Source organism: Asparagus officinalis, chromosome 5, assembly GCF_001876935.1.
Source record: "Asparagus officinalis chromosome 5, Aspof.V1, whole genome shotgun sequence".
NCBI classification, from domain to species: Eukaryota; Viridiplantae; Streptophyta; class Magnoliopsida; order Asparagales; family Asparagaceae; genus Asparagus; species Asparagus officinalis.
The window spans coordinates 38,465,458-38,480,225 of NC_033798.1; positions in this window are offsets into that span (position 1 = coordinate 38,465,458).

Genomic DNA, 14,768 nt, shown 5'->3' on the forward strand with positions numbered 1-14,768 from the left:
ATGAACAGTAAATTTTTTTGGGTTCGATGAACAGCTAAATTTTTTGCGAGTTCGGTCATGAACTGCTAACGAAAAAGTTTTTCGGATCGCTATGAACAGTAACTTTTTAGAATTTTTTGGATTTTCTTGATTTTTCTTCTTCATTTTTTCCAATTCTGGATCTGTTTGAAAATAATAAATCAAAGGATTCTTTGCCGGTTTTGACGGCAGGTGCGGTTCAATTGAAACCCTAAAGGTTCATGTGCGAAAATTAAGAGGTGGTTACCTCAAACGAAACCTCGCGTTCGTTATTTTTCACTTCAATTTATTAATCCGAGCTTCGTCCGCTCAACGACCTCGCCCGTCGTTCTAAGGTGAACTTGCCGCGTTCAACTCAGGTGTAGCGTCAAGCTCAATTTCAACGAACCTCGCGTTCGTCGAAGGTGACTCGCCGTTCAACTCAGCCTTCGTGAGCTCAAGCTCAATTTTCAACGAACCTCGCTGTTCGCTTCTAGGTGAACCTCTCGCTGTTCAACCTCAGTCGTGAGCTCAAGCTCAATTTTAACGGAACCTCCGCGTTCGTTCTAAGGTGAACTCGCCGTTTCAACTCAGTGTGAGCGTCAAGCTCAATTTTTAACGAACCTCGCCGTTGCGTCTCTCAGACTCCCCACCTGCACTAACCTCGCGGTTGTTACTTCAGCACGAACTCGACGCATTCGCTACTTCAGACGAACCTCCGTCGGTACTTACAGTCGAGCCTCCGCGTTCGCTACTTCAGACAAACCTCACGTTCGTGCTTCAGCGTCGAGCCCTCGCGTTCGAACTTTTCAGACGAACCTCGCGTTCGCTACTTCAGACGAACCTTCGCGTTCGTACTTCAGTTGCCACCATCGTTTCTCCCCGTTCATTTTTTAACGAACCTCGGGTTCGTCCAAGTTGAACCTCGCCGCTTCTTTTTATCAAAAACGAACTCGCGTTCGTTGCTATTTTCAGACGAAACCTCCGCGTTTGTGCTTAAGTGAGTTCTCCTACTCACAATACAGAGCTCGAACCTCGCGCTGTCGAAGTTAGGAACTTCGTGTTCAGTTTGGTTAAGCCTTGGTTTTTTTTTTCAATGGTCCACTTTGGTATGACTTAATTTATTCAATAGTTATGGCCTAATAAGCTGTGAGCCCCAATCTAAGTTTTTGGGAAATTCAGTTGATTTAAATTTTTAATTTAAAATCTAAATTTCTGGATTTTTAGCATCAATTCTTTATTCAAATATTATGACACTACAAGGTATTTAAAGGTTTCTCTCACTCCAATTGATTAAATTGCAAACAGAAGTTGCCAAAGTAACCTCTCTTGGTTAGCATTGCCTTCATGCAGGAATATGAGATGTTTGTTGCTGTATGCTTTCGTGTAAAAAGTAAAAAAAAAAAATATTAATCGCGCCCAAAGTAAGGTTTAATATTTACTTTAGATGTATACACATCTGCGAATGATAAAGCGTATGTGACAAATATAGATTTACATTGAATAATGATTCGATTCCAATATGATAGTTTCATTATTTGACATGGAGTTATTTGTCATAGTTTGATCATTTGCAACAAACAGGTAAATCCCAACTTTTTTAAAAACCAGGTTTTTTAATATTACTGCTCCCAAAGACTGATATTCAATGTTGTGCCGGTATCTTGGATCGGATTGTCATTATTTGAATTTTATTGAATGGTTATGATGTGAGCATTCTTTTTGTTTTATTCACGGTAAATGCATCCTTGCTGTGCCAACAATTTCTGCTAACATTCAACTCAAATTCCCAATGCATAAATGGCGACAACGTTCAAGGTTCTGCGAAAGAGAACATATTAATTGTTCTTGCCGCTGCATGGATCCTTCACTAGTGCATTAAGAGCTGAACAACCCAGACCTCTCAATGTTGCGGATAAGCACTCCTGATGCAAAGGAAGGCAGCTTGAGAAGTGGCGAGCGTTCAAATCGCATGAGTCTTTATGATCATTAAGCCGCTGGCGTTTCCGCGAAGCCTTCAGGCGCATAGAATCGAAGGGATTCACTAAAGGCTTCAAAGATTTCCTTGCCGAATTGAAGAAGCTTTGCGTAAAAACGCATACGTAAAACAAGCACGCTTTTAGCTCGCCTGATTTCAATGAAGTTATAAAGGCAAAGGAATATCAGGGAGTACATTATGGAAATGTCTCATATTGCCCTTCAAAGCTTAAGCACTTTAACTCGATCTTTGGACGAGTTATTTAGTGCATCTGCGTTTTGTTGATCTCTTCCTGCCACAGCTTTAACCAATTAAGCCCGTTCAGTTATAACTGTCAAAAGGAAGAAATGACTCTAAATTGCAGCCTCATTTCACTACTTTGTGCAAGAAGAGACAGGTTGAAGCAAGATAAGACAGAAATGTGCTTCATTTGCCTATTGCCGTCTAAGGATAAAGGCGCAAGAAAAGGGATAAGAATGATAAGGAAGCCTGCTACAGGCCGCTCCAGTCTGAGAAGAAACATCAAGCGATTAAATAGGTTGTTCTTCTGCTAAGAAGCTGACATGCTAAAGAAGACTGTACAAAATATCACGCCTTGGCGTTAGATAATAAAGGTACGTTCCTTGCTTTGTCTGATTCTGAGGTTATTTAGCTTCAGTACCTTAGAAACACTTGGTAATTAGACTCTGGTGCTGACTACTCACATAAGGTTTCTATGCAGGTTGCCTAGCTACGAAAGCCAAGTTGATGTTGAAAAAGCACACATCTTTGTGGCGACGCGACAATCGGTAGATGTGAAGCAATTGGGCACTTTAGGTTGTTTTAGGAACTGGTTATTTATTTGGATTAAATACTTTTGTCGAGTACCGTCTTTTAGTACGGAATTTGCGTTTCTGTTTCTGTATTGCGACAAATCAGGATTATCTTGTTCATTCTGAGAAAACAGTTCAATTCAGTTTATCTTTTAATTCAGAATGTGTGGGGACAACCGGTTACTTGAGTATTTATGACAACCTATATTTGCCTTGATTACAATTGCTTATTTACAAGATCCATTGCATGTATGCAATCACATGGCCGCTACTAAGCGTCAAATTAAATAAGGAAAATTCGGCGACATCTATGCATAAGCGCTTTAGGTCATATCTCAAAAGCGTAGAGTTGCGCAGCGCTCTTGTGTCTGATTGGCATTTTGCGCATTCTCCTGATTTTTCGGACTTCAACGAATGTGTTGAATGTATCAGGGGAAAACAGACAAAGTGAAAGATTAGGTGGCAACAGATCTTCGGATGCTCTTAGAACTTGCATACATAGGATATTTGTGGCGCCATTTCCCTACGGAATTCCTGTGAATGGTCAACAATATTTGTTATATCATTCATAGACGATTACTCACTTATGGCCACCTATATCTTATTCATGAAAAATCTGAGTCTCTGGACATGTTCAATATCCTACTAAAGCTGAAGTTGCAGAATCAACTCAACAGAAGAATTACAAACCGTCAGATCTGAATCGTGGCTGGTAGCTACTTACGGTAGATATGATGTTCAGAGTGAACAATGTCAAGCGACCATTTCGCTAGATACCTTAGCAGGAATGCGGGTATCGTCGCCACAGTACACCTATGCGCGGTTCAACCTAGCATGAATGTGTAGCCGAAAGCGAAAATTAGGACTCATTAAGGATATGCCGTAAGAAGTATGATTGCTCCATTCTTCTTTACCAGAGTCACTCTGGAGAGCCACTTAAGACAGCAGCTTTACATTCTGAATAGAGTACCAAGTAAGCAGTTGCTAAAACACCTTCATTGAGCTTTGGGTGGACTGGTCGAAAGCCCAGTTTAAAGCATTTTACATATTTGGGGATGTCCAGCTGCCAGCAGCGAGCCTTATAGGCCAAATGAAAAGAAATTGGACTCCAAAACAGTTAGCCAGCCTACTTTATTGGATACTCTGAACGCTCTAGGGGCTTTAGCTTTTTATGATCCCACATTAAGCCGCAATATTTTTGAGACGGAACAGCAACATTTCTTTGAGGGATGTTGAGTTTGGGGGAGAAATAAGGTTTAGAGAACATTTAGTTTGAGAGAATTGGCTTCAGAATCCAACCATACAGTTACTTTGATAATATTCACGGTTCTATACCTGCCTGTTTGCTCAAGAGTAAATCCTCGAACCTTCAGGATGATAATCGTTGAACAAACTCCCGTTCCAGAAGAACAAGACTCAACACCTCAAGGACACTCAGTGCCATTAACGGAGATCCCACGAGAGAAAGGAGAATGCTATTTCGGATGATTACATTGTATTCTTCCAAGAACATGAGGAAAGTAGTGGAATGTTAGAGATGATCCAATCAACTTCTGCTCAGGCCATTGGAAAAGTTATAACTCTCAACTTGGATTGATGCCATGAATGAAGAGATACAAGTCTAATGCCAAGACAATAAGGTTTGGACTGTCCCATTACCAAGAAGCGTGCAAACCAATTGCGCTTGTAATGGATTTTAAAACAAGCGGGATGTTTACCAAAACGGTTATGTGCCGAGAAGGTATAAGGCACGTCTTGCTGGCTAAAGGCCATATACTCAAAAGGAAGGCATTGAATTATACAGAGACTTTCTCTCCGGTTTCATCGAAGACTCTTTCAGAATTAATCATGCTCTTTGTTGCTCATTATGATCTTGAGTTACATCAATTGGATGTTAAGACAGATTTGCTCAATGCGCCCCGACATTGATGAGATGAATCTATATGCTGACAACCAGAACTTCTGTGTCGGGAGACCCAAAGGAATATGCGTCTGCAAATAAGGGAAATCCATCTTATGGACTCAAGCAAGCTCCTCGTCATGGTATCATAAGGTCTTCAACAAATAGTTATCTCGTTCGGTTTTGAGATTGAACATTGTTGGATGATGTGTATGATCACAAGATTTCAGTTGGGTCAAGTAAGTATATTTTTCTGGTTCTGTTGTCGAGATGACATCTTGCTTGCCCACTAATGATATATGGCCATGTTGCACGAACCAGATGATTTCTTATCAAAGATATTTTTGAGATTGAAGATCTTCGGGACGCTGCTTTTATATTAGGATCCAGATAATCGAGCATCGCTCTCGGTATTTCTGGATTATCACAAAGAAGCTAATCGCAGTAACGGTACTTAAAGGTTTGTGCATGCAAGATTGCAGACCAAGGTGACTACCCCTGTGCTAAAGGCAGACAAGGTTTGTCTCACATCAGTGCCCCTAAGGTAACTTGGAAATTTCAGGAATGCAGAAGATTTCCCTTATTGCTTTCGGCTGCTAGGCAGTCTATGTTGCTCAGGCCCTATGTATCGCGTTCCGGATATTGCGTACATTGTTGGGATGTTAGGCAGATACTTAAGCAACCCTTGGTATGGTCATGGATTAGCAGTCAAAAGGGTTATGACGGTATCTTCAGAAACAAAAGATTACATGCTCACATACAGAAAATCAGAGAAATTTAGAGGGTCATTGGTAATTCGCGACTCTGATTTTGCTGGATTGCCAGATAGCAGGAAGTTACATCAAGGCTGACATTTAATATGTTTATTCAGGGAGGAGCTATATCATGCCGAAAGGTGCTCAAACAAACAACTAGTAGCTTCCTCCACTATGGCCAGCAGGAATTTGTAAGCTTGCTATGAGCTCCAATCAGGAATTATTGGCTCCTGCGAAATTTGTCATGGACTGCGCATTTGGAAAAGCTTGAAAGTTATCCACTAAGGCTATTATTGTGACATAAATCATGCCATGTTAATGTCCAATAACAACAGAGAGCCTCAACTAAGTCAAAAACAATATTGACATTAATGTTCCTGGTTGATGAAAGAAGGGTACAGCAGTGGCGATATCCATATGAGCACATTTGGACAAAACTCCATGTTAGCTGATCCCTCCTTACTAAGGGATTGCCCACCCTAAGGTCTTTCATGAAGCATACTGTTCCTTCCTATGGTGGTTTGTATTATATTTGAAGAGGATATTATGTTTTAGTGATTTGTATTTGTGGTGCTGTATGTTTGTTTGCTTGTCTGATCCCCCAGAATAAAATTTTCAGTTAAGCAACTCTGTGTACTTTATGTTTGCGATTTTGACCTCACTAAGGAGACCAGTGAAAATAGACATGCTTACTGATCACATTTGCATGCTAATTTTCATGCTGCCACATCCATATTGATCTATGTCATTTGATTGTTATTGGTATATGTGACCATGATGGGTCGAGTCACGATAATGCTGGACAAGGCCGCTTTGATCTATATTGATATAGTCAATGGACGAGATTGTTCGGAAATATCTTCAGTGATAGCAATTTTTTGAGCTCATAAGGTTATACACGATTTAAGATCTATATGGTGCCCAAGTGGAGATTGTTTGGATTATAATCTAATAAATCTATTTGTGCGGGGGCACATTAATTAATCAATGTGTATCTGCTACTCTTCAGGATTAACCCACTAAAGTGATCAATTAAGTTGGGTTAATTTCGGGTATTTAATAAGTCAATGGGGTCCTAATATGCTGCCAGCATGCCAGAGTTGTATATTGTATTTTGAGGGGCTAAATTACAAAAGGTTACAACATCGTATAAATAAGGGGTTATGGTCCCTAATCTAGGGGTTACAATTCATCTAATTCTCTTCCCCCCATCTTAGAGAGAAAATTCGGCTAAGGAGAAAAACCCTAAGGTTAGAAGATCCAAAACCCAAAATCAATGACCAAGCCCAATGAGCATTCACGGTTATAAGCTTCCGCTCTTTTAGATCCTTGTTAATCTCTTTGATATTAATCATGGCCTATATGGCTTTAGATCTCAAGTTTATGATGTAGATCTAACAAAAGCACTCAAATTCCTCACCTGCCATGATGCATATAGAATATTGGAAAATTTGATATTAGATATCTCCAGGAATCAAGAAACTCATCCATTTATGGGCGAGCGGGGAGGGGGTGTCGAGGAATTGGCGGAAGAAGAGGGAACCGCGCAAGAGTCTTCTTGAATCTAGAAGGATCGTAGTTAGAAATTTTGGGGTGAAAATTTGCAAAATAGACCAATTTTTATGAAATATATTAGCGAAATAGACCACTTTGAAAAACTAATTAGCACAAAATAGACCTCTTTTTTGAAAAAAGGAGCGTCTCATCCTTTGAAAAACAAGGCACAGAAAACTTACGGACTGACTAGTCCCGTAATGTTTAGAGCCAAACTAATCAACGGATTAGTGACTCAGCAACAAACATACGGGACTAGTAGTCCCGTATGTTTTCTGAGTAGAAAATTTTACTAATCCGTGATTAAAACATTCGGGACTACTAGTCCCGTATGTTTTCTGAGCTGTTTTGCAAAATAGACCTCTTTTTGGCCTGTTGGGCAAAAAGAGGTCTATTTTGCTAATTATTTAGCAAAACGGTCTATTTTGCTAAATAATTAGCAAAAACGGTCTATTTTGCAATTTTCCCTAGAAATTTCAGTGGTGCAAGGGTGGGCCATTACTATTAGCAAGTGGGAAGATGACCGGAGGAGTTGCCTACTGTTCATACATGAGTTAAGGGCGACTTTAGGTTGAATTGGATTTGAACGGGTCAGGCAAGACTGAGAGTGTTGACTACTATTAATTCTAAATTAAACTTGGGAGTTATTTAATATTTGATTGGGATATTATTACTGATTTGTTGAGTGTTACCTTGGCTGTTTTTGACAACTCCCTACTAATCTAATTAAGACCTTAACTAAGTTAACTCTGATCTAGGTCTTGGTGGATCATTCCAAAGCTTGTCCATTTGGGCCCAAGACCCTGGGCCTGGCCTAGGCATGGCCCAGAAATCCGGGCCTAACCGGGGCCTCGGCCACTGCGCTGGTGCTTGCATCGGATCCAGCCCGGCCTGGCCAGCAAAAGGGCTGGGCCAGGGTGGTCGGGTCCATGCCCAAATGTAGGCATTTAAAAATACTTATAGATGTCCACACACAGCTCGAGACGGAGAGAAGATGACGAACGTCGTTATCTGAGTCTAAGAGAATTATCTGATGCTGACAAGTGCATGAACCAGAATGGCGAACGAACTGTGTCTCGTGCGCTCACCGGCCACTTCCAATTGGCCGTCACACTTGTCGGTCAGCCCGCGCGCGTCAGTCAGCTCGCGCACATCAGTCAACGCGCACTCGCCAGTCAGCTCGCGCGCATCGGTCAGATCCAAAGTCCAACCCAACATTATGAAGAAGAGACTGAGTTTTATAGATGGCCAGTTCAGGATACTTGATATACCTAGTTGGGAGAATTTTCAGTTTACACAGTTCCCTATATTTCCTAACAAGAGGTTTAAACAACAGATAATCCTCATAATGTGAGGCTTTTACAGATGAGGAACTGGATTCGGGTTTAGACCTCTTTTTAGGGGGCTTGGGAGGCATGATAAGTTAGGGCTTAGATAAGATAGAGGAAATTTATCAATATCCTGTAAATACAAACAAAAAATTAACAAATTTCCCTAAAATATAAACCCTAGAAAAGAAGAGCAAGTACTAGAGTAATGAAATGGAATTAAGTGGACAAGTGGGAGATTATTACCTAGCAAGCACTTGGTAGAAAACGACTGATGCCAAAACCAAAAACGGGCGACCGAAAATTGAAACCCTAGTTTGCGATTTCAGAAAGGGAGGAAGAAGAGGGATCGGGTGTTTTGAGAGATGAGCCAGCGGTGGAGATTGATAGGATGGTAGATCAAGGGTAATGAAGAGTTCGGGTCTAAACAAATACCCAATAAAAAACCGAAACCCATTAAAAAGAAAAACTCGCTGCTGTATGAGTTTAAATTCGGTCGACCGACGCGGTCGACCGGAAAGCTTACAGATAACCGTCGGTCGACCGGGTCGGTCGACCGAAATAAAGTAATAAGCAAAAAACCTGATTTTTGAGATATTTTTACTATAAACCCTTTTGGAGATTTATTTTACAAACTACTAAAGATTTTATAATATGTATATAAGTAATTTTGTCTATTAAAAACATATAAATAATTTATTCTGACCCAAGGAATATAATTTGTCATTCAAAGCCAAAAAGAAATTTTCAAAGACAAAACAAAACAAAAACAAATCATTAAAAAAAATGCTATATAAGTCTTTTTGGTACCCAAATCATTTTGGTACCACTAGAACTTGGGACATGACCCCTATCATTTAAATCCAAGGCCCTAGGGTTATGAACCCGTTTGAGCGTATTTTGTGCACCAATACGATCAAAGCAGCGGGTCACTCATGTCTGACCCTCCCAGCCGCGGATCACCCAAGTCTAACCCTCCAAGCTGCGGGTCACTCAAGTCTGACTCTCTAAGCCACGGGTCACTCAAGTCTGACCCTCCAAGCCGCGGGTCACTCAAGTCTGACTCTCCAAGCCGCGGGTCACCAAGGTCTGACCCGCGCCAGGGCCAAGACAAGAGACATTCTGCACCTGTTTTTACGATTCCATTAAGTTCCGCCCCTACTTTAATTAATCCCAAACCTCCGGTGGAGCCTCACGATAGCGTGGATTTGTTCCGATTCAAGATGAGGATGGTGGATCGCCTGAGTCCTTTGCATGAGGATCGAGGCAAAGTTCTGATCGAAGAACGCTTGGGTCCAGTGACTGAATCCCGAGCAACTACTCGAGCTGGGGGTCGTACGCGCCCTCGTAATAATTTGGAGCCTTTCTATAATGGTAAAACTCCTGTAACTGACCGCCTCAGACTACGAGCCATTGTCTAAGAGCCTATTGAGGTCCCGTGCTCCCGAGAGTGTGGCTCCAAACGTGTGACTCTTGCGAACGCCAACAAGGCAGCAAACCCCCAGAAGGAAACATTTTCATTTGACAGCGATGACGTTATACCTGGGAAGTCGTGCCAACACACGATGGGTTGCTCCGGTCATCAGTCCAATGAGTTGTACTATCGGGTTGGGGGTACGAACAATCCTTGGAAAAGGAGTAACTGAGAAGCAGACTCTCACTGTCCGTGTGCCAAAATTATCAAGGTAGTATTATCAGCGTGTAGCTGCCCCAAGACCGCTCCATAGAGGGTCTCGGTATTCCGAAGTCTTTCCTCTAAAGCGTCAAAGTCCAAACCAAAGCGTCTTCATAAGAAACGATCGGTCGTTCAAAGTGACGAACTTTCAAAAGTCATAATTAACATGGCTGATAAGGAAAAGTCGGCTCGACCTTCTAGTTCTGACTCACTCATATCGCATCGTCTAACCCGGTTGCGATTAGGAACCATTAGACAAAGGGATTATCAGAGAATGCAGAGGGGATTATCCTTGAATGATGAAGCATTAGATGCTAACTTTGTAGTCTCTTCCGACAAAACGGTATCTAGTCCTGGACAATCCCGTGAAGTGTTTATGATTAACACCAAGCAAGTGGCCAAAATCATCAAGGATGCCCTAGCTAAGCAAAAAAGAGAACTTCAAGTTCGAAATGGAAATGACTATGCTGCGGATGAGGGAAGAGCATGACCAACAGATCCGAGCCTTGTCGAATCAGATAGGTGAATCCAGTCACCGTAACAATGTTAGTCAAGCAGCTAGCGATTCAGATGTGGATGAACACCTTAATACTGATAACCCTCTCGTTGGCCAGAACGCTAGGGGTGGCCCCACTAAAGATAATGATGCTAGGGTGATCCCACCGAAGATGATAATATCAGGGCAGCCGTGTTGTTCCTCTCAGAAATCGTCCAAAGCATGATACAGACGAGGACGATAAGATAAAAGATCTCGAGAGTAAAATCAACACTCTGATGTATGCTCGAGAGGTGACGAAAATCGGTATTCCGTGTCCTTACCCAAGAGAGTGGGACTCAATAGCATACCTGGTGAAGTTCAACATGATCAACTTCATGCCATTCGACGGGAAGGGTTCGCCCAATCAGCATCTGATCTACTTCAATTCCTACTTCGGTATGATCTCTGGCAATGAAGCCTTGATGGTTAGATCATTTGTTGGTACCCTTCACGGACCTGTCTTTGATTAGTACCGCCGTCTCAAGTCCGAAAGTATCAACAACTAGGAAGACCTAGAAAGCCTATTCCTCGCTCACTTCTTTGATGATAACGCTGAGGTGTTAATTAGAACACTCTTCAATGAGAAACAAGAAGACGATGAGACAGTCGACGACTTCATCAAGCACTTCTGAAATAAGATGATGAAATACCGAGATCCGATCACAGAGGACTTCATCCTCCAAACTTGTCATAATGACCTCTCTTTGGACGTGTTGGAAGTTATGGGAGTAGCATCGTCTAATACCTGGAAAGAGTTAAAGATGTACGGAGAGCGGGCCGAACGCTTCCTTAGAAGGAAGCAAGCCGAGAGAAGCCAACCGACAGCTAACCCTCCGAGCTTAAACCTCACCTTTCGTGGTAAAGAGAAGGCCCCTGCAGCTGTGGTAGATACTAATTAGACATCACAGCAGCAACCCCGAAGACAGCAAAAGACTTTTGATTCGAGACTCCAAAAAGAGTACTCTTTCAAGGACGAAGATGTTCTAGCCATTTTCGAATCCCTCCTTGAAAATAATAAGATCAAGCTATCACCTATCGTAAATCAGAAGGAAGCTGATAATACTGTGGATCCGAAGTACTATGCATACCACAGGAGGATCCTTCATCCTACCAAGGCTTTCTTCGCTCTTAAGAATAGCATCCAAACCTTGGTTGAAGTCAGCGTCATAATGCTAAATTAAGCTGAATGAAGACTTCGACAAGTATAAGAGTATAAACTGCTCTTTCCTACACTCCAAAGAGTATACGAGTATAAACTGCTTCTTAATATTCCAACAAGTATACGAGTCTAAACTGTTTCCTAATTTTAACGGGAAGTTCCTGGAAGAATATCGTATGTGATATTCTTAAGGATAACCCGACCATTCAGCTGAATACAATGTATTCCTCATTAGACCCAGTTTCGTAAAGAAAGCTGGGGGTGGATAACCCATATAACGAGAAGTTCCTAGAGAGTGTCATGCTTGGTATTCTTAAGGATAACCCGATTACTATAAACGGAGATAAATGAGGAACTCCCACTCGGACTCTGAATGTTTCCAAGGGTGAAACGCATCCCACTTCTGGGATCAATTCCACCAACTCCTTTTGTAATCTTCCAAGCACCCTTTTGCTGAGATGAGATTCGATCAATTCGTTGAATCAATCTTCCCTCATGAAACTCCCACGGTGTAATTATGGAGTGCTTGATGATTCATAGTTCTCCACCACAAAATCCTTTACTGATCAAATCAATTAACAATAGGACCACTAAAATTCTTTTTGGTCTAATCCACTCAAACTTTCGATGTGTTTGTGCACTCAACATTCACATTGTTAGAGTCCAGATATAGTACTTGGAATTTTAATATCCTGATCGTTGACGATTGTCAAATCCCTCCATGTTAAGTATTTATCACTTAACACCAAGAACCCCCTTTGAGTAATTTGTACGAATCAACACTCCCACTGTAATTTGTACTCCCACTGTCTACTTGGTTAAACCTTCCTACAGTTAGGACCACAACCAAAATCTCCTCTCAATTCCTTCCATGAACGAGAGGTCCACTTTCAGATCGAGGGATCAAACATTCCTACAGTTAGGGTCGTCTCAAATCTCCCATCTAGTCAAACCTTCCTACAGTTAGGACCACAACCAAAATCTCCTCTCGATTCCTTCCATGAACGAGAGGTCCACTTTTAAATTGAGCGATCAAACCTTTCTACAGTTAGGATCGTCTCAAACCTCCCATTTGGTTAAACCTTCTTACAGTTAGAGCCAAAACTGTAATTCACTCACGATAAACAAGAAACTCATACTTAGTTCGGTAATCAAACCTTCCAATAGTTAGGATTATCTGAATCTTTTCGATTCTCGGAGTGGAGATCCCACTCTTAGTTTTAACTTCCTGGATTCTTGAAGTGAAGATCCTACTTTGAGTTTTCTTTGCAATTGGAGATAGAATATAAAATTCTTCTTCTTCAGCTTTGAGAGATAGAATATAAAATTTTTTCTCTCCCGCATTGGGTTTGTCTTTACCCCAGCAGAAGACCTGGAGATAAAATATAAAATTCTTTCTCTCCAGCATCAGGTTCGTCTTTGCCCCAAGAGAAGACACCATCTTTCAACTCCAAAATCCATGCTTCACACGTATGGGGACTTTTATCACAAAGTCTAAGTATGGATAAGTCAGCGTCTAACACGCGTTGTCAGTTAGTCTTTTGCCGTAAAAGGAACAAAAACCCACATATTCGACATTGTGGCAGGTTGTTATTAATAACACCATAATCCATACCTTACACACGTGAAATTTTATCCCGAATCCTAAGTAGGGATAAGTCAACGCTTAACACACGTTGCTAGTTTAGTCTTTCACCGATTGAAGAAGACACAAGAATCCCAGTCTGGGGACTTTTATCCCAAAACCTAAGTAGGGATAAGTCATCACCTAACACGCGTTGCTGGTTAGTCTTTTGCCTTAAAAAGGACAAAAGCCTACATATTCGACATTATGGCAGGTTGTTATTAATAATATCATAATCCGTGTCTTACACGTACGGGGAATTTTATCCTGAATGCTAAGTAGGGATAAGTCAATGCCTAATACACGTTACCGGTTTAGTCTTTCACCGATTGAAGAAGACACCAGATTCCAAGTCTGGGGACTTTTATCCTGAAGCCTAAGTAGGGATGAGTCAGCGCCTAACACGCATTGCCGGGTAGTCTATTCCTGTAAGAAAGATGAACTCTACGTATTCAATGTTATAGCACTAAGAGAGTTGACTCTCTTAGCACAACGTCATATGCGGAACAGACTTAAACAATCCGCATGCAAGCCCAATTCAAATGGTAATCGGTAAGGGCACGTCAAATCCGTTGAAGGCTGAGGATTTGCCAAAAATCCTAAGTCTACGTCTGATACACGTAGCTGTTTAGTCTTTTCACAGGAGAAAGACGAAGTCTACGTATTCAATATCATAGCACTAAAAGAGTTAACTCTTTTAGTACAACGTTACGTGCAGAACAGATTTAAACAATCTGCATGCTAAACCGACTCAAATGGTAGTCGGTAAAGGGTAACCAAACCCGTTGAGGGCTGAGAATTTGCCAAAAAATTCTATAAATGTGAGAGTCATTGACGCACCAGCCCCATTAGTTGGTCTCGTGACTTGAGCATCCAACAACTTCAGAGTAAGAGCCATACATGCAGATGAATCAGCTTTAACAGTTGGTCTTGCAACCCCAACATTTGGTGCCATCGCGCTCCAATACCTTAAGAGCTTAAACTGTATAAACTCCAGCAAACGTATGAGTATAAACTTTATTAATGCCGGTCAGTGCGTTACAGCAAAGGTTAACACCGGTCAACACAAAGGTTGATGCCGGTCAACGCATTAGCAATTTCGCCAAAATAAGGTAAAGGATGATTCCTGGGAGTTCAATCACATTCAGATATGAATTTCTGACGAAGATGATCAGTTCAAAGTCAGCTCAATAACGCGAGCTAAATTTACACATTAACTTCAGTTCAAGATTTCGACAACGGTCAGACAATAAACGCAGCGTCGGAAGAACTTTATCTATTGGACAAAACACTGAATAGACTGAAGGCTGAAGAAGTCAAGAATTAAAGCAGTTCACAGGTCCCTCTACGAGATTGAGAAAAGGACCTATCTTATCCAAAGCATTCCAGACTCTTCTATAAAAGAATGAGTCTGAAATACTTTGGAGGGGAGATCTGTAGGCGTCTAA